This window comes from Phocoena phocoena, chromosome 14, assembly GCF_963924675.1.
Source record: "Phocoena phocoena chromosome 14, mPhoPho1.1, whole genome shotgun sequence".
Taxonomy (NCBI): Eukaryota; Metazoa; Chordata; class Mammalia; order Artiodactyla; family Phocoenidae; genus Phocoena; species Phocoena phocoena.
The window spans coordinates 16,746,161-16,766,178 of record NC_089232.1 but is presented as its reverse complement, the minus strand read 5'-3'; the positions used below and the strand labels follow the sequence as shown (position 1 = coordinate 16,766,178).

General features: G+C 32.9%; 1 pseudogene; it reads left to right on the top strand.

Moving 5' to 3' along the window:
* Window positions 1-16,685: 16,685 nt before the first annotated feature.
* LOC136134293 (small nucleolar RNA U3) lies at window positions 16,686-16,762 on the top strand (annotated as a pseudogene).
* Window positions 16,763-20,018: the final 3,256 nt, after the last annotated feature.

Sequence of the window (20,018 nt, the reverse complement as noted above, 5' to 3'; positions counted from 1 at the left end):
AATTTCTGAGGTATATACGTCAGGTAGAAGGAATGTGATTGTAGACTGAGGTTCTGGGAAGAGATGTAAAGCAAAGAAGTGGTAACTCTGTGGGTAAAACTGAATGAACTTAAATATACAATACAGAAAAATACTAACATTTTATAGTATTATAAAATTAGAATTAAACTATTAAAATATGTTAGGAATGTGAAGCAAAGTATTCTAATATAATTTCATTACCTTGAAGGAGATTAAATCTATTGGTTAATTTTGAATTATCAATTTTTTTTACATCTTTATTGGAGTATAATTGCTTTATAATGGTGTGTTAGTTTCTGTTTTATAACAAAGTGAATCAGTTATACATATACGTATGTTCCCATATCTCTTCCCTCTTGCGTCTCCCTCCATCCCACCCTCCATATCCCACCCCTCTAGGTGGTCACAAAACACCGAGCTGATCTCCCTGTGCTATGTGGCTGCTTCCCACTAGCTATCTATTTTACATTTGGTAAAATTATGTTAAATTTTTAGGATTAATACCAGAAGAAAAAAACAAAGTATATAACTTCCAAAGAGGTAGACAAAACCCAATAAACACAAAGATTAAAAGAATATTCAGTCAACCCAGAAGAAGGCAATGAAGGAAAGGGGTAGAAAAAGAGAGAGAGAAATGAATACATTTACAGAGGAAAAACTTGGGAGACACCTTGTAAGTAAGATTAACAAAATCAGCAATTTGTTCCATTTATTACGAATAATAAAATAAATCAAAGCTGTTATGCCACATGATTGGATGCAATGAGAATATGCTGTCAGTTCTCGGATATACCTACCAAAATAACAGACAGCATAATATAATCATGAAGAGTCATAAGAAAAACACAAATTGAGAGGCAGTATTCATAATAATTAAATTGGAACCCTCAGCAGCAGCATGTAAAGGAAAGACTAAGGAACTATTTTAGACAGAAGGAAAGTAAGGAGGCTTGCTACAAATGATTGTAAATTGGAAACCTTTGCTACAGTGGGCATTACTGGGACAACTTATGAAATTTGAACAAAGACTGTACATTATATGAATTTAATTCATCACTGAAATTTAATTAGTTTTGATAACTATATTATATAGTTATATAGAAGAAAATCTTTGTAGGGATTACACAGTAAATTATTCAGATATAAAGGACGCCATGCTAACAACTGACATACACCAATATGATTCAGAAAAAAAAAACACTTTTCATGCAAATGATAAAATAGCCTGTGTGTTTATATTTTTAAAATGGTTAGAAAAATGCAGAAAATTCTAAATAATGTACAAGGAAAGGAAAATAATGTTTAAACAAAAATTAATAAATTAGAAAATAATATTGTAATAGAGGAAGACTGAACAGAGACAAATACATACTATCTAAAAATCTCTAACTATAATAAGAAAAAAGCAAACAAAAAGAAAGAAAAAAAAAGTAGGCAGACAATAAATATCGGAAATGAAAAAGGTACTTCAAAATACATCTGCAGATTTTAACAAGAGTATATTGAAGCATTATGGAAAGTTTTACACCAGTATTGAGGTTTCAGATAAAATGGATAGTTCCCTACACTCAAGAATAATTCTACAACCACTAGAGATAATAAACTAACTTTTAAAAAGATCCTTCCCTAAAAACAAAATAACACACACAGACATACACAAACAAAAACAAGGCATGTTAGGCTATTTTTCAATAGCAGATTACATCAGAATGTTAATAAAGAAGTAAATTCAACCTTACACATATAGAGAAGGAAGCAATGTTTCCCAATTTATGCTATGAGGATGCAAAGCCTTGATACCAAAATCTGAAGCTGACATTAAAAGGAAGGAAAATTACAGGCCAATATCACATTCTGAACAAAACTTAAAGGAAATTTCATTATAGCATTATACAAAATGAATAATACAGCATGGATATTTGGGTTTATCCCAGCAATGTAGGTTATTTAATATTAGAAAATAAATCAGTATAACAATATATTGATTAAAAAAGAGGAAAAATATATTTGATTTTATTTATTGATGCAGAAAATTCTCATATAACTCAGTATTTATTTGTGATTAAATACCTTACTAGGTGAGGAAGAAAGTATTTTTAAATCGAATGTAAGTAATTCATAAATTCCTACAGCAAACATTTTGCTCAAATTTAAAAATTTGAAGTCTCTTCTTTTAAAATAAAAAATAAACAGGGAAAACTACAATATCTGCTAATATTCAATGTTTTAATTGAGATAATATCCAGTGTTACATATACAGTGAAAAATAATTTTATAATGTAATCAATTTATTTGATATACCTGGGCATAGAGAAAATTTTAAATGCTTGTTAAAAAATATATTAGAGTGTTTGTCAGGTTCTGTATATCTAATCAACATACCCAAATCAGTTGCAGTTCTATATACTATCAGCTGACAGGGGAATAATTTACAATAAAATGAAAAAAATATCAATTGCTTTGGAAAATATCTAACAAAGACAGACAAGACTTATTTGTGGAAAATTACATACTTTTATTGATAGTCATTAAAGAAGGTTTGATAAATGGATATATGTAATGCATTAGAAATTGCGTTGTAAAAGCATGTCCTCAAAATTGCCTTATTAATTCAATTTATATATACAATGTCTGTATTTGCAATCCAAAATGTTTTATATTGTTATTTTACACAACTTAGTAAGTTGATCTGGAAATGCGTGGAGCCAAGAGTAGGCAATACACTATCATACTAATTGCACAAAGTATTGAGTTTTTAAAGTCTTAAAAATGATATGTTGTAGTAATAACAAAGTTGTATAAATAGACCAATGAAATGGAATGAGGAAACTATATATAGACACAAGTATGTATAGCTATTGACATATGAAGGAGGTGGAACTGCAGACAGGGGGAAAACTATTTTTCAATAAAAAGGTGCTTGTAAGTGGTTGGTTTAACACATATGTTTAAGGGGAAATTTAAATGTCTCAGAAAATAATAAAAGAGAATATTTTCATAACTTTGAAACACTGAAGTCTTTCTAAAATAAGAACAAAAGCTTTAATCAGAATTTTGGCAAGAAACAAATGGAAGCAGCAGAGTTTTTAAGGTCCCTGAGTGCCCAATAAATCTAACATACATGCAAAATGCCAGAGCAGGAAGATCCAAGTATTGGCCCCTCCATCTAAGCAACCATTCAACTGAAAATAATTAAATCAACTAATTTGGAACACAGGAATATGATTGTTCACATATAACAAGGAGACAACTTGATGGAGCTCATTTTGGTAAGAAAGCAGCATCCACAAACCATTTACCATGCCCCATTTCTCAGCCCCATTGTCAAACTGGGGACAGTGGTCTGCATTCCTTGGTTGTATAGCTGGTGCTGCAACAAGCATAGGAGACCTTGTGCTCCAAAAATTAGAGGTTGTGCATTTGGTTTGTTGTGGTGAAACCCTGAAAAAATGCCAGAGACACCTTCCTTGGTTTTAGCCTTTTTGGCTGAAGTGATTTCCCCTGCTGGCATCATTGAAGGCATTTAAAGAGGCAGAACCCTTCTTCTACATCCCCTTTTGGAATCACACATTTAAGGACATTTTTGTAAGATCACTGTCTGAAGATAGAGAAAACAGGCCAGAAATTTCAGTGATGACACACAACGAAGAGTACACACTTTGCAAAAATCATTTGGAAAAGTCAAAAATGGACATTTCCAAGCCTACACAAGCAAAATCAACAATCCCTGAGGACTGTGAAAGTCAAATTTCCAAAATTACCACATTATATAAGAAAATTACCACATGAGAATTCTTAGTTCTTTACAAAAAAATTGCAAAACATTCAAAGAATCTTGAAAGTATGACTCATCGAAAATACAAAAAATGACTTTGACAGAAACCATTCCTAAGGAAGCCTAGACTACTGGAATTACTGACTCCAACAACATAGTAAAAAGATTATATTCCATGACAAAGTGGGATTTGTCCCAGGAATTCAAGACTAATTTAACGTTCTAAATCAATCAATTTACTGTACCATATCAATAGAATAAAGGGGAAAATACCACATGATAATCTCTGTAGAGGCAGAAAAATCATTTGACACAGCATCCTTTTGTGATAAAAACACTCAATGAAATAGAAATAGAAAGTAACTACTTCAATCTGGTAAAACTCATCTATGGAAAATCCACAGCTAAAATTAAACTTAACAGTGATATAGTAACAGAGTGAAAGCTATCTAAGATCAAGAAAAATACAAAAATATCTGCTCTTACCACTGCTGTTCAACATTGTACTAGAGATTCTATTGAAGGAAATTAGGTAAAAAATAAAATGTATCCAGATTGAAAAGGAAACATTAAAACTATTTGTACTTGATATGATCTTGTTTATACTACATTCTGAAGAATAAGAATAAATTATTACAACTAATGAACAAGTTCAGCAAAATTGCAGGGTATAAGGTCAATGCACAAAAATCTGTTGTATTTTTATGCACTAACAATAAGTGGTATGAATTTTAAATTAAGAAATCAAGAGCATTAGAAAACAAAGAACATGGAAATGTATTTGAAAAATAATTCAAGAATTTTAGACACTAAAACTACGTAAACATTGTTGAAAAAATTAAAAGTCTAAATGAATGGAAAGGCGTTCCATGTTTATGAAACAGAAAACTTTTCATTACTATGTCACTACCCTCCAAATTGACCTGTATGTCAACTTTTTTTTTTTTTTTTTTTTTTTTTTTGCGGTACGTGGGCCTCTTGCTGCTGTGGCCTCTCCCGTCGCGGAGCACAGGCTCCGGACGCGCAGGCTCAGCGGCCATGGCTCACGGGCCCAGCCGCTCTGCGGCATGTGGCATCTTCCCGGACCGGGGCACGAACCCGTGTCCCCTGCATCGGCAGGCGGACTCTCAACCACTGCGCCACCAGGGAAGCCCTGTATTTCAACTTTTAAACTGCCTTGTCTGCAGAAATAAATTAGCTGATTCTAAAACTCATATGGAAATACAAGGGACCAGGAAGAACACAAAGAACCAAAGAAAGAACTAAGCTGGATTACTCACACTTCCCAAATTCAAAATATACTATACAAAAGGCAATGAAATATTCTTTATGATGCTGTAATTGTGAACACATGTGATTATGCATTTGCCAAAATATATACATATACAACAAAAAAGGTGAATCATAATGTAAACTATGGACATTAATTAATAATAATGTATTGGTATTGGTTCATCAATTGTAACAAATATGTTACATTACTGAAGATGTTAAAAAGAGTAGAATCTGTGAGTTTGAGGGTGTATATGCTGTTTTTCTGTAAACCAAGACCAGCTCTAAAAAATGAAATTTGTTACTTAAAGAAAAGCCTGCTAAGACTTGTTTTCTGAATCACTATTTTGTAGTTTTTTGAATATGTTTCTCTGCACATATTTATAGATTCATACCTAAATTTATCCTTGTTTTTGAGAGCATTGTAAATGGTATTCTTTTTCTTTTCTTTTTTTCTTCTTCAAAGTTCACTCTTTCATTACAGGGATATAAGGTGGGATCAAGATGGCAGAGTAGGAAGACCTTGAGCTCACCTCCTCTCACCCTCTCACATACACATCAAAACTAAAACTACATATACAGCAACTCATTTTGAGAATGACCTGGAGACTAGCAGAGTGGATCTTCTACAACCAAGGTTATACAGGAAGAAACACAGAGTTTGGTAGAAAGAGAGGAGAAGCAATCTACTCAACCACTCTCCTGGTAGGTGACCCAGAAGAGGAGGGCTATATCACAGTCTTGGGGCTACTCCCTAAGGAGCAAAAGGTTCAAATCTCATATTGGGCACACCAGCAATGAGGTCTGGCACTGGGAAGATGAGCTCTATTGCCTGGTTTGAAAGCAGTGAGACTTACTGGATGGCTATAGGAAACCAAGTGTCTGCTCTTCTCGAGTGTGCCCAGAGGTGCTTGCTCCTAGTTTGAGCACAGAAACAGCAGATTGATGAAAACTTCCTGGTGATCTAGCTGGCCTGCCAGACCACCTCAGGATGCCCCTCAGCCCACACCAGGCTCCTGATCCAATCCCTCTTGGTCCCAACCAGGGCAGAAACTGCCATTATTCCCTGGAGAAGTGGAGCTAGCTTAGAATTGTGGCTCTAACCCCACAGGGCCCAGCCTTTCCTCAGCCAACGTGGAGATCACTGTTGCACTGAGTAGAAGCAGAGATAGCTCAGATTTGTTGTTCCAGACACTTGGACCCTGGCCCTGCCCCAACCAAGGAAAAAATGGCTGTCATACTGGGGAGAATCTCAGCTCCCTCAGGGCCCCTTCTCCAGCCTCTTGGATCCTGGTCCCATTCCTCATCAGGGTGGGAGTGTCCATTGAGCCTGGGAGGAGTGCTGGCTCACACCTGATTCCACTTCTAGCCCATACAACTCCAGCCTTATGCCACACCAAGATGGAGACTGCCAGAGCAACCCAGGAAATGATGCAGCCAGTGGTCACGTCAGATTTGTCTCTAGCACCAAAACTACTAGGCACTAACAAATTACATAGGGATGCTCCTACACAAGTTTCCTAGGATAGGAAACTGTTTCACCTAGTTTCATGGAGATAAGCAAAGAAAGTCAAACAAACTGAGAAGACAGAGGAATATGTTCCAAATGAAAGAACAAATAAAACCCCAGAAAATAAACATTTCCTTATGTTTTCATAAGGAAACAGAGATCAATAATTTACTTAAGATAATTCAAAGCAATAGTGAGCAAAAAAATGCTCACTGACCTTGGGAAAAGGATAGAGGAACACAGTGAGAACTTCAGCAAAGAATTAGAAAACGTAAAAATAACCAAAGCTGAAGATTCATCTAGAATCAGACTAGATGATACAGAAGAATGCATAAACAACATGGAAGACAGGGTATTGGAAACCTTCCAATCAGAACAGCAAAAAGAAAAAAACAAATTTAAAAATGAGGGTAGTTTAAGGAGCCTCTCAGACAGCATCAAGCATACTAACATTATCATTATAAGTGTCCCAAAGGAGAAGAAAGGGGAGGAAATCATATTTGATGAAATTATGACTGAAAAATTCCTAATCTGAAGAAAGAAACAGATATCTAAGTCCAAGAAGCACAGAGAGACTCAATCAAGATGAACCAAAAAGACCCACACCAAGACATATCATAATTAAAATGTAAAATCAAAGTGATAATTTTAAAGGCAAGAAGAGAAAAACAGAGTCACATACAAAGGAATCCCTATAAGACTATAAGCTTATTTTTTAACAGATTCACAAGTCAGAAGGGAGTGGCTTAATAAATTTAAAGTACTTAAAGAAGAAACCTACAACAAAGGATACTCTACCCAGCAAATCATTCAGAATTGAGGGAGAAATAAAGAGTTTTCCAAACAAGCAAAAACCAAGAGTTTATCACTACTAAACTCATCTTACAAGAAATGTTAATGTCTTCCTTATGCAAAAAAGAAAAGGCTATACCAAGAAATAAGAAAATGTTGGAAGGAAAAATTTCATCAGAAAATGTAAACACATAGGAAAAGATAAAAATCACGTTATCACCTCACCTCAATAGATGCAGAAAAATCATTTGACAAAATTGAACAGACATTCATGATAAAAATTCTCAACAAAGTTGGTATAGGAAGAACATACCTCAATATAATAAAGGCCATTTATGACAAAACCACAGATAACTTCATACTCAATGGTGAAACACTGGAAGTTTTTTTCCTTTAAAATAAAGAACAAGACAAGGATGCTCATTCTTGCCACATATCTAATGTAGTATTGGAAGCCCTAGCTGCAGAAATCAGACAATAAAAAGGAAGTAAAAGGTATCCAAGTTGGAAGGGAAAAAGTAAAAGTGTTACTATTTGCAGATGACATGATGCTATATAGAGAAAACCCTAAAGACTTCACCTATATATATATATATATATATATATATATATATATATATATATATATATATATATATATATTAGAATTAATACATGAATTCAATAAAATTGCAGGGTACAAGATAAATATAGGAAATTTGTTGCATTTCTATACACTAAGAGTGAACCATCAGAAACAGAAATCAAGGAAACATCCCATTTAAATTCAAATCAATACCTAGGAGTAAATTTAACCAAGGTAGTGAAAGGCTGGTACTCAGAAAAATATAAAACATTGATAAAGGAAATTGAAGTGGGTACAAATAAATGGAAAGATATTCAGTATTCCTGGATTGAAAGAATTAATATTGTTAAAATTCCCATGCTACAAAAAGCAATCTACAAATTTAATACAATCTCTATGAAAATGCCCATGTCATTTTTCACAGCACTAGAACAAATAATCCTAAAATTCTAATGGAACCACAAAACACCCTGAATTGCCAAAGCAATTTGATAAAAGAAAGAACAATGCTAGAGATATCAAACTCCCTGGCTTCAGGCTATGCTACAAAGCTACAGTAGTCAAAACAGTATGGTACTGGCACAAAAACAGACACATAGATCGATGGCACAAGATAGAGATAGATTCCAGAAATAAACCCATGCATATGTACTCAATTAGTCTATGACTAAAGGCAGCAAGAATATACAATGGAGAAACTATAGTCTTATTAATAAGTTGTTTTGGGCAAACTGGACAGCTAAAAGAATGAAAGGAGATAGTTTTCTCACATCATCCACAAAAATAAACTGAAAATGGATTAAAGACATAAATATAAGACCTGAAACCATAAAACTACTAGAAGAAAGCATAGTCAGTACACTCTTTGGCATTGGTCTTAGCCCTTTTTGTATCTTCCTCCTCAGGCAAGGGAAATAATAGCAAAAATAAACAGATGGGACCTAATCAAAGTAAAATGTTTTAGCACAGAGAAAGAAATCATAAACACAATGAAAAGACAACATACTGAATGGGAGAACATGTTTACAAATGATATGTCCCATAAAGGGTTAATATCCAAAGTATACAAATAACTCATACAACTCAATATTTTAAAAAATCTGATTAAAAAATAGACAGAGGGCCTGAATAGGCATTTTTCCAAAGGAGACATACAGATGGCCAACTGACACATGAAAAATTGCTCAGCATGATTTGCATTTTCACCAGGAAAATGCAAATCAAAACAACGAGGTATAACCTTATACCTGTCAGAATGGCTATTGTCAAAAAGACAAGAAATAGCAAGTGTTGGTGATAAAAGGTAACCCTTGTGCACTGTCTGTGGGAATGTAAATTGGTACAGCCACTATGAGAATCAGTATGGAGACTCCTTAAAAAATTAAAAATAGAACTAGCATACAATCCAGCAATCCCACTCCTGGGTATTTATTCAAAGAAAACAAAAACACTAATTCAAAAAGATATATGCATCTCAATGTTCAGTGCATCATTACTTATAAAAGCCAAGATATAGAAACAACCTAAGTGTCCATCGACAGATGAATGAATAAAGAAGTGTATATATATATATATATATATATATATATATATATATATATATACACACACACACACACACACACATATATATATATATATATATATATATATATATATATATATATATAATCAGCCATAAAAATGAATGAAATTCTGCCATTTGTGAAAGCATGGATGGACCTAGAGAGTATTATGCTTAGTTAAATAAATCAGATAGAGAAAAACAAATACTGTATATTTTCACTGTCATGTGGAATATAAAATGTAAAACAAAGGAACAAATATAATGAAACAGACACGGACTCACAGATACAGAGAATGAACTAGTGGTTTCCAGAAGAGTGTTAGTGGGATAAGGGCCCAAATAAGTGAAAAGGATTAAGAGGTATGAAATGCCAGGTATAAAATGAATAAGTTACAAGGATATAATACACTTCACAGGGAATATAGTCAATATTTTATAATAACTTTGTATGGAATATATTCTATAAAATATCAAATTACTGTACTGTAAATGTGAAACTAAAATAATATTGTAAGTCAACTATATTTCAATAAAAAATAAATAAAATAAAATAAAATAATTTCATTACCAGTATATAAGAAAGTAATTGACTTTTCTATGTTAGTCTTGCATCCTGTGATATTGCTACATTCACTTAATTGTTCTAGGAGGCTTTTGGTTGTTCATGTTGATTCTTGGAATTTTCTACGTAGACAATATTGTCTTCTGTGAATAAAATCAGTTTTATTTATTTATTACCAATGTGCATGCATTTCATTTCTTTGTCTTGTATGATTGCTTCAGTTAGCAATTCCAGCATAATGTGAGAGAGGACAGCTTTGCCTTTTTCTTCAACTTAGGGGTAAATGTCCATTTTATCACAATTTACATATGAGGTTATTGATCAGTTTTTCAGAGAAATCACTGATAAATTTATGGAAGTTTTTCCTCAACTCATAGATAGTTGAGACATTCTCGTCATAAATAAGTGATAGATTTTGTCAAATATTTTTTATGCTTCAGATGATTTGATTGTATGTTTTTCTTCTATATAGTGTATTACCTTGATTTTTAAATGATGAAATACCCTTGCAAACTTAGAACAAATCCCATTTTCCATTATATATAATTTTATTATTTTTTTAATTTACGGTTTTGATTTGCTAATTCCTGGTGAAGGTTATTTTCATCTGTATTCATGAGTGATATTGGCCTGTTCTGTTTTTCTTCTAATGTCTTCATCTGATTTTAATAATAGGATAATGCTGGACTCATTGAATTAATTGGGAAATGTTCCTCCGTTTCTATTTTCCAGAAAAGAATGTGGAAAATTGGTATTATTTCTAACTTACATGATTGACAGAATGCACAGGTAAAAAATCTGCTGGTCTGATGATTTCTCATATGGAAGATTCTTCTTCTTTTCTTTTTTTAACATCTTTATTGGAGTATAATTGCTTTAAAATGTTGTGTTAGTTTCTGCTGTATAACAAATTGAATCAGCTATATGTATACATATATCCACATATACCTTCCCTCTTGTGTCTCCCTCCCACATTCCCATCTCACCACTCGAGGTGGTCACAAAGCACTGAGCTGATCTCCTGGTGGGATGCAGCTGCTTCCCACTAGCTATCCATTTTACATTTGGTAGTGTTTATATGTCAATGCTACTCTCTCATTTCGTCCCAGCTTAAACTATCTCCTCCCTGCATCCTCAAGCCAATTCTTTGTCTGTGCCTTTATTCCTGTCCTACCCCTAGATACTTCTTAACAATTTTATATTTTTGGATTCCATATATATGTGTTAGCATATGGTATTTGTTTTTCTCTTTGTGACTTACTTCATTCCATATGACAGTCCCTAGATCCATCCACCTCACTAAAAATAACTCAATTTTGTTTCTTTTTATGGCTGAGTAGTATTCCATTGTATAAATGTGCCACATCTTCTTTATCCATTCATCTGTTGATGGACACTTAGGTTGCTTCCATATCCTGGCTATTGTGGTACACGTCTCTTTTTGAATTATGGTTTCCTCAGTGTATATGCCAAGTAGTAGGATTGCTGTGTCACATGGTAGTTCTATATTTAGGTTTTTAAGGAACCTGCATACTGTTCTCCATGGTGGCCTTATTGATTTACATTTCCACCAACAGTACAAGAGTGTTCCCTTTTCTCTCCACCCTCTCCAGCATTTATTGATTGTAGGTTTTTTGATGATGGCCATTCTGAATGGTGTGAGGTAATACCTCATTGCAGTTTTGATTTGCATTTCTCTAATGATTAGTGATATTGAGATTCTTTTATATGTTTGTTGGCAATCTGAATGCTTCTTTGCAGAAATATCTATTTAGGTCTTCCACCGTTTTTTGGATTGCATTGCTTGTTTTTTTTTTTTTTTATATTGAGCTGCATGAGATACTTGTATATTTTGGAGATTAATCCTTTCTCAGTTGCTTTGTTTGCAAATATTTTCTCTCATTCTGAGAGTTGTCTTTTTTATCTTGTTTATGGCTTCCTTTGCTGTGTAAAAGCTTTTAAGTTTCATTAGGTCCCATTTGTTTATTTTTATTGTATCCATTTCTCCAGGAGACGAGTCAAAAAGGATCTTGCTGTGATTTATGTCCAAGAGTGTTCTGCCTATGTTTTCCTCTAAGAGTTTTATAGGGTCTGGCCTTAAATTTAGGTCTTTAATCAATTTTGAATTTATTTTTGTGTATGGTGTTAGGAAGTGCTCTAATTTCATTCTTTTCCATGTAGCTGTCCAGTTTTCCCAGCACCACTAATTGAAGAGGCTGTCTTTTCTCCATTGTATATTCTGCCCCCTTTATCAAAGATAAGCTGATCATATGTTCATGGGTTTATCTCTGGGCTTTCTATCTAGTTTCATTGATCTATCTTTCAGCTTTTGCACCAGTACCATACTGTCTTGATTACTGTAGCTTAGTAGTATACTCTGAAGTCAGGGAGTTCTATTCCTCCAGCTCGGTTTTTCTTTTTCAAGATTGCTTTAGCTATTCGGGTTTTTTTGTGTTTCCATAAAAATTGTGAAATTTTTTTGTTCTAGTTCTGTGATAAATGCCATTGGTAGTTTGACAGGGATTGCATTGAATCTGTAGATTGCTTTGTGTAGTATAGTCATTTTCACACTGCTGATTTTCCAATCCAAGAACATGGTATATCTCTCTATCTGTTTGTATCATCTTTACTTTATTTCATCAGTGTCTTATAATTTCCTGCATACAGGTCTTTTGTCTCCTTACGTAGGTTTATTCCTAGGTACTTTATTCTTTCTGTTACAGTGGTAAATGGGAGTGTTTTCTTAATTTCTCTTTCAGATTTTTCATCATTAGTGTTTAGGGATGCAAGAGAATTCTGTGCATTAATCTTTTATCCTGCTTCTTTACCAAATTCATTGATTAGCTCTACTAGTTTTCTGGGAGCATCTTTAGGATTTTCTATGTATAGTATCATGTCATCCACAAACAGTGACAGCTTTAGTTCTTCTTTTCCAATTTGGATTCCTTTTATTTCTTTTTCTTCTGTGATTGCTGTGGCTAAAACTTCCAAAACAATGTTGAATAATAATAGTGAGAGTGGGCAATCTTGTCTTGTTCCTGATTTTAGTGGAAATGCTTTCAGTTTTTCACCATTGATTATGATGATTGCTGTGGGTTTGTCATATATGGCCTTTATTATGCTGAAGTAAGTTCCCTCTATGCCTACTTTTTGGAAAGCTTCTTTAATAAATGGGTGTTGAATATGGTTGAAAGCTTTTTCTGTATGTATTGAGATTATCATATGGTTTTTATCCTTCAGTTTGTTAATATGATGTATCACATTGATTGATTTGCATATATTGAAGAATCCTTGCACTTATTCATTACTGATTCAACTTAATATGTGTATAGAACTGTATAGATGATCTACTTCTCCACATGTGAAATTTGACAATTTGTGTCTGTCAAATCATTGATACATTTCACCTAAATTACAAAATGTGTGGCCTTAGAATTATTTGTAGTATTCCTTTAGTATAATCTTGGTTTCCATGGAGTCAGTAGTAACGATAACTGAAGAATTCCATATTGGTAATTTTTCTCTTTCTCTTGTTTAACCTGGCTGCAGCTTTATCAATTTCATTCCTCTTTTCCAAACAATTAGCTTTCCAGTTTGTTAATTTTCTCCTTTGATTTACTAGTTTAAGTTTATAAATTTCTCCTCTACATTTTATTATTTATATTCAGCTGTTAGCTTTAGGCTTCCACTTGTTATTTATGTAGTGTTAAGTCCTGGAAACTATATCTTCACTTTAGGTCCAACTTCTTTTATAATATATACATTTAATGCTACAGATTTTCTTTGAAGCACTGCTTTCCTTCTATCTCAGAAATATTATTATATTTTAAATTTTTATTTACCTGAAAATATTTTTAGTTTTTGACACTTCTTTTTTGATCCATGTGTTATTCAGAAGTGTATTGTTTGATCTCCAAAATTGGAGCTTTTCCAGCTATCTTTCTGTAATTAATTTTGGTTTAGTTCCATTGTGGAATGTGAATATATTTTGTATGATTCCTGTTCCTTTACATTTTTTCAGATTTTTGACACAACATATGGTCTATCATGCTGAATATTCCATGTGAGCTTTAAAAATGTGTATTACTTTGTTGTTGAATAGAGTATTCTATACATGCTAATTGGATCCAGTGTACTGGTGGTGCTGTTTTATTCAATTGTATCAGTACTGATTTACTTTTTTTGGCTCTATCATTACTAAAAAAAGAGCTGTTGAAATCTCCAACTGTAACTGTGGATTTGTCTATTCCTCCTTGCAGTTCCAATGTTTTTTGTCTTATGTATTTGCCTCATTTACATATTTTTTCTTAATTTTTATTGTTCTATTGTATATCTTCAAATTTGTTATTCATTTATTCTGCAAAAACATGAAGGCAGTAAAGTATAAATTATGTTATTTATAAAAAGTTCAAGAAAATTTTATAATTTTTTAAATGTATTATTGTGTAAAAATGTACTCTAAACTCAGTGGCATAAAATAATAACTGGCTTGTTATTAGCATAAATTCTGTGAGTCAGTAATTCAAATAGAACATGGGGGGATGAATTTTTTTTCTGCTTCACTGTGTTAGATTCTTCAGCTGAGAAGGTTTGAAAGGCTGTGGGTGACTTGAATGATTGCAGCTGTAATTATGTAGAAGATTCTATAGTCACATTTTTGGTGTCTAGGTGGGGATGAGTATAAGATACTTTGACTAACTGTCCCAATTTTCCTGGAACTGAAGGGGTTCCTAATATGCTGGATGTTTAGTGCTAAAACCAGGACCATTTCGGGCATATAGCTAGTCACTGTTCTCTATGGTTGAGCTCAGCTGTGACAATTGATTAGAGCACTTCACATGCTTCTCAAAACATGTTGCTAGATTATGAGAGAAAATCTTCCAAAAGGGAGTATTCAGAGACAAATGTTTAAAAAGACCAAGGCAGAAGTTACAAGCCTTCTCATAAAGCCTGGGAAATCACATAGCATCATTCAGTTGCAATTATGTTACAAAGCCTAGCCCAATTTTAATAGGAGGGGAATTACTTTCCACCTTTAGATAGCAGAGTGGCAAAATCACATAGTAGAAGAGCATCTAGGAGAAGGAATAATCCTGTAGTAATTTTTGAAAATGATAATTTGCTGCAAAATAAACAATATTTCATATATGTATACATATGGTATGGCTATAAGAAAAGCAGAGAAATGATCATCTTAAAATTCTGGCTAACAGTTATAAATAAGGCAATGGGAGTGGGTTGTAACAATGAGGGTATGCTTGGCATGTGTGGAATTCTGACAATATTTGGTTTTCGATGAGTGGTTGTTAGGTATTAAATTATTTGTTTAAATGTATATTTGATTTAACTGTACTTTTCTGGGTGTACATTATTTTACAAAATTAAAAATATATATTAAAATTAGAAATGGACAACTCTATTCTGGAGTTTATTCTCTAACATATTTGCTGAGAACTCTCCCTTAAAAGCACCAAATGAGAACTTATTTATTAGAGAATTTTTAGCTTTGATTATTTTATTTTCTAAATTTTTCAAATTTGTGGACTAGAACTCCTAAAGCTGGTTAATTTATTGAAAACAACAACAACAAACCCACCACATTTGAATGATTGCTGTCTTTAAGAAAAATGAAAAGGAGAATAAACTTTATGATGCCACAGATACATTTAATGAAAAAGTTGATAGCTTTATGAACAGCATGAACTCCAGAATGAGACAACAGAATAAGCAAACAAATTAGTAAAATTTAGCTCAAAGATAAATCATTAAATAATAAATTTTTGTTAAAAGAAAATTACAAAATATTTATTTAGGTCTTCTGCCCATTTTTTTATTGGGTTTTTTTTGTTTTGTTTTGTTTTAATATTGAGCCACATGAGCTGTTTGTAAATTTTGGAGACTAATGACTTGTCGCTTGCATCGTTTGCAAATATTTTCTCCCATTCTGTGGGTTGTCTTTTTTGTTTGGTTTATGATTTCTTTTGTGATACAAAAGCTTTTGATTTTAATTCGGTCCCATTTGTTTATTTCTGATTTCTCATTACTATAGGAGATAGATAGAAAAAGATATTGCTGCAATTTGTGTCAAAGAGTGTTCTGCCTACATTTTCCTCTAAGAGTTTTATAGTATCCAGTCTCACATTGAGGGCTTTAATCCATTTTGAGTTCATTTTTGTGTATGGTGTAAAACAATGTTCTAGTTTCATTTATTTACATGTAGATGTCCATTTTTTCCAACACCATTTGTTGAAGAGACTGTCTTTTCTCCATTGTTTATTTCTGGGCTTTCTATCTTCTTCCATTTATTTATATTTCTGTTTTTGTGCCAGTACCATATTGTTTTGATGACTGTAGCTTTGTAATGTAGTCTAAAATCAAGAAGCCTTGTTACTCCAGCTCCATTTTTCTTCCTCAAAATTCCTTTGGCTATTAGGGGTCTTTTGTGTCTCCATACAATTTTTTTTAAAAAAATGATACAAATGAACTTATATACAAAACAGAAACAAACTTACAGACTTGGAGAATGAATTTATGGTTACCAGGGGGGAAGGGTGGAGGAGAGGGATAGCTTGGGAGTTGGGGATTGATATGTACACACTGCTACATTTAAAATAGGTAGGCAAGACTATACGTTCAGGGATCATTTCTATAGTTTGTTACTAGAGAAGTTTCTCTGAATGTGTAGAGCACCTTAAGGCTGTGAAAAAATGAATATATAAATAAATAAATAAATAAAATAGGTAACCAACAAAGACATATTATATAGCACATGGAACTCTTCTCAATATTCTGTAATAACCTAAATGGGAAAATAATTTTAAAAAGAATAGATACATATCTATGTATAACTGAATCACTTTGCTGTACACCTGAAACTAACACAACATTGTTAATCAGCTATCCTCCAATATAATTTTTTTAAAAGAAAGAAAATTGCATTTGTGAGCAGAACTTTCTATATTTTATTTAAAAAAATCAGTTATGAAGAGGCTTACCAACAAAACTAGCTCTGAGCATTAAACCAAAGAACCCATATATATTAATTTCCTATGACTTTTGTAAGAAACTACCACAAATTGAGGGGTGTAAAACAGCAGAAATGTATTCTTTTGTATTACTGGAGAATAGAACTCTAAAATCAAGTTAGCAGGGCCATCCTCTCTCAGCCCCTGTTGGTTGCTGGCAGTCAATGGTATTCCCTGATTCAGGTTGCATAATTCCAATCACTGACTTGTCATCATACAGCCTCTTTACTCTGTGTGTCTGTGTCTTCATATGGCATTCTCCTCTGGGTTTCCCAAAATAACACCAGTTGTATTGGATTAAGTGCACAACTCAGGTATAACCTCATTTTAATCACATCTGTAGAGACTATTCCAAATAAAGTCACATTCACACATGCCAGGGATTAGGAATTTGACATACATTTTGGGGAGGTGCAATTAACACACAACACTTTCTATTAAAAGGTTGGGTTGATTTTGTAGCATTGACTTTAATTTTGGAAAGTGAGTTTTGAGGTTTGAAATTTATGTTAGTTGTTAGCTTTTCTTCCTAATTTGAATAAGCAACTTATACCCTGTTACAGTATTAAAATAGTCCATATTCACACACGCTAGAAACATGTATACAGATCACTAATATAGAATTTTGATCTTTATTTTACTTCTAATTGACCATAAAATCTTTGGAAGCTCATTTCCTCTAGTATCTTAGTAGCCTTACAAAAAGGTGGTAGATAAGTGTGGAGGAGGGCAGTTAATGTTGACTTCAAAAAGCTTTGGAAGTCAAATGAGAAAATAAACTAGAAAATGGAAATATAATGTAAATATTTGATACAGTTGAGACTCTCTGAAGCCAAAAATAAAATTTCCAGAGTCCATTACAGTTTAAAGATATTTTACTAGTTAACTCTTACAAGATCTAAGCAAGGGACATGACCACATAAACAAACATGCTTGTTCCTATTCTTCCAATGACCCAGATACCCAAATTTCACTCTCAGGAAAACATGCAAGATATGAATGGGACTAAAAATTTATAATTATCAATATTCTCTTCTTATATAGTTTGCCTTCTATATATTGAATAATTCAATTTTTCAATGTCTTAAAATTAGCTTTCATTTGAATATTTAGATTGCTAGAGCTGTGGTTTTCTTCCCTTCTCCTTGATTTTTAAAAATATGTATATATAATTTCAGGAGCAAATTTGATTTTTTTCTATGAAAATCCCCCCACTCTATTTACCAAATCTAATACTGGGCCACATTAAATTTCTAACTTTATTACCAAACTTCATGAAGGCAGAAATTTGAAATTTTTTATACTCACTGTGATATCTCCAGTAAGAACAGGTTGTAGTAGAAACACAATATATATTTTTGAATAGATGACTATATTAATTGAAAAGGCAGTACAGGTGAAGCAGTATAACAATGGTTCAGAGAAAAGGCTCGTAGACTAACTCATATCCTGGTTTAACTCCTTATTAGCTGCTTACCAGCCACTTTTCACCATAAGCAAGTCACTCAATTTCTCACAACCTCTGTTATCTTATTTGTAAAATGAGGATATTAGTAGATATTGTTTCATTGTCATTTACAGGAGTAAATACATGTAAGTTGCATAGAACAATGAACTAAGCAATTATCTAAAGCTAATATGTAATTCTTAAGAGATGATATATACTAAGTACTTAAAAATGATAACTATTACAATACTGTTGTATTCGTCATTTGTTGTTTTTGATTTATTGAACAGCAGCCACTTTTATGTATCATATACTTAGCAAAATTAGATGTCATTGAAATCTGTGTGCTAATGAGATCTAAAAGCAGCTTCCTGTAATGTTAGCTATTTGTTCAATGAAGACAGAAACACAAGTCAGTCTGCCCATTTTTGATTCTTTGCTTTTATTTTTCTTTTTCCTTACCTATAGTTCAGACTCTTAAAATCAAAAGTAAAGGAAATTGAGCAGTGCATTTCCCAGATCACAGTCATGAAGAAACTAGGGCTTTTTTCTCACATGGCCAGGCTTAACACTTATCACTGTGACTTGTAACTTAACATTTATGAATCTCCATTTTCTTATTGGCAGAAAAATAAACTGTCTCCCTGTGCTAGGCAACTGTGACAAATAAATTATATGCATATAAAAAGTGCCTGACATAAAAGAAGCGATCCCTATTTCAGAGTTTCCTTCTTCATCCTTTCAGCCTTCTCCAATCAATTCACGTTTTCTGCTCTGGTAACACTACAAACTGCTTTGTCTCACACTTCTTGTGTTCCTTAATAAAGTTCAATTTGTTTTGCCTATAATTATTGGAAATTAGTTATCCAACATAAAAATTATATTAAGATTTTGTTTCCTTCAGGATTCTTTTTTTAAAAAATGTGTCACCAGAGTGCCCATTAAGAAGTTTACTGTAAAAATATTTAATTTTAAGGAAGATTGGAATAGCCATATCTGCACAGTGAACAGTTGTGAAAGCTAATTTTAAGACACTGAAAAAATGAAATCATTCAATGTTTAGAAGGCAAGCAGTTTAAGAAGAAAACATTGATAATCAGAGGGTTTGGGCCCCATTTATATCTTGCATGTCTTCCTGAAAGTGCAGTTTGAGTATTTGTAACCAAAGGAAGGTGGAACATTATGGAAATTAAATCATTAGCACAAGATGGCTTGAGAGGCATGAACGAAGGTCAAGAATAGCTTATTTGAATGTTTGATGATAAATCATAGGGAATGTCTGTTACAGTTTTCTCTACACTAAAGATGGCATTGCCATTGGAATCCTAATATTTGCTTTATGCTTAAACATCTTCCTAAGATTCTTGTAGTTTAATTACTTAAAAAATTGTCTCATAAGCAGAAGTTAACATACTTTTTCTCTATTTAAGGCCAGACAGTAAATATTCCAGGGCCCGTTGCAAAGTTGTACTAAACTGCTCA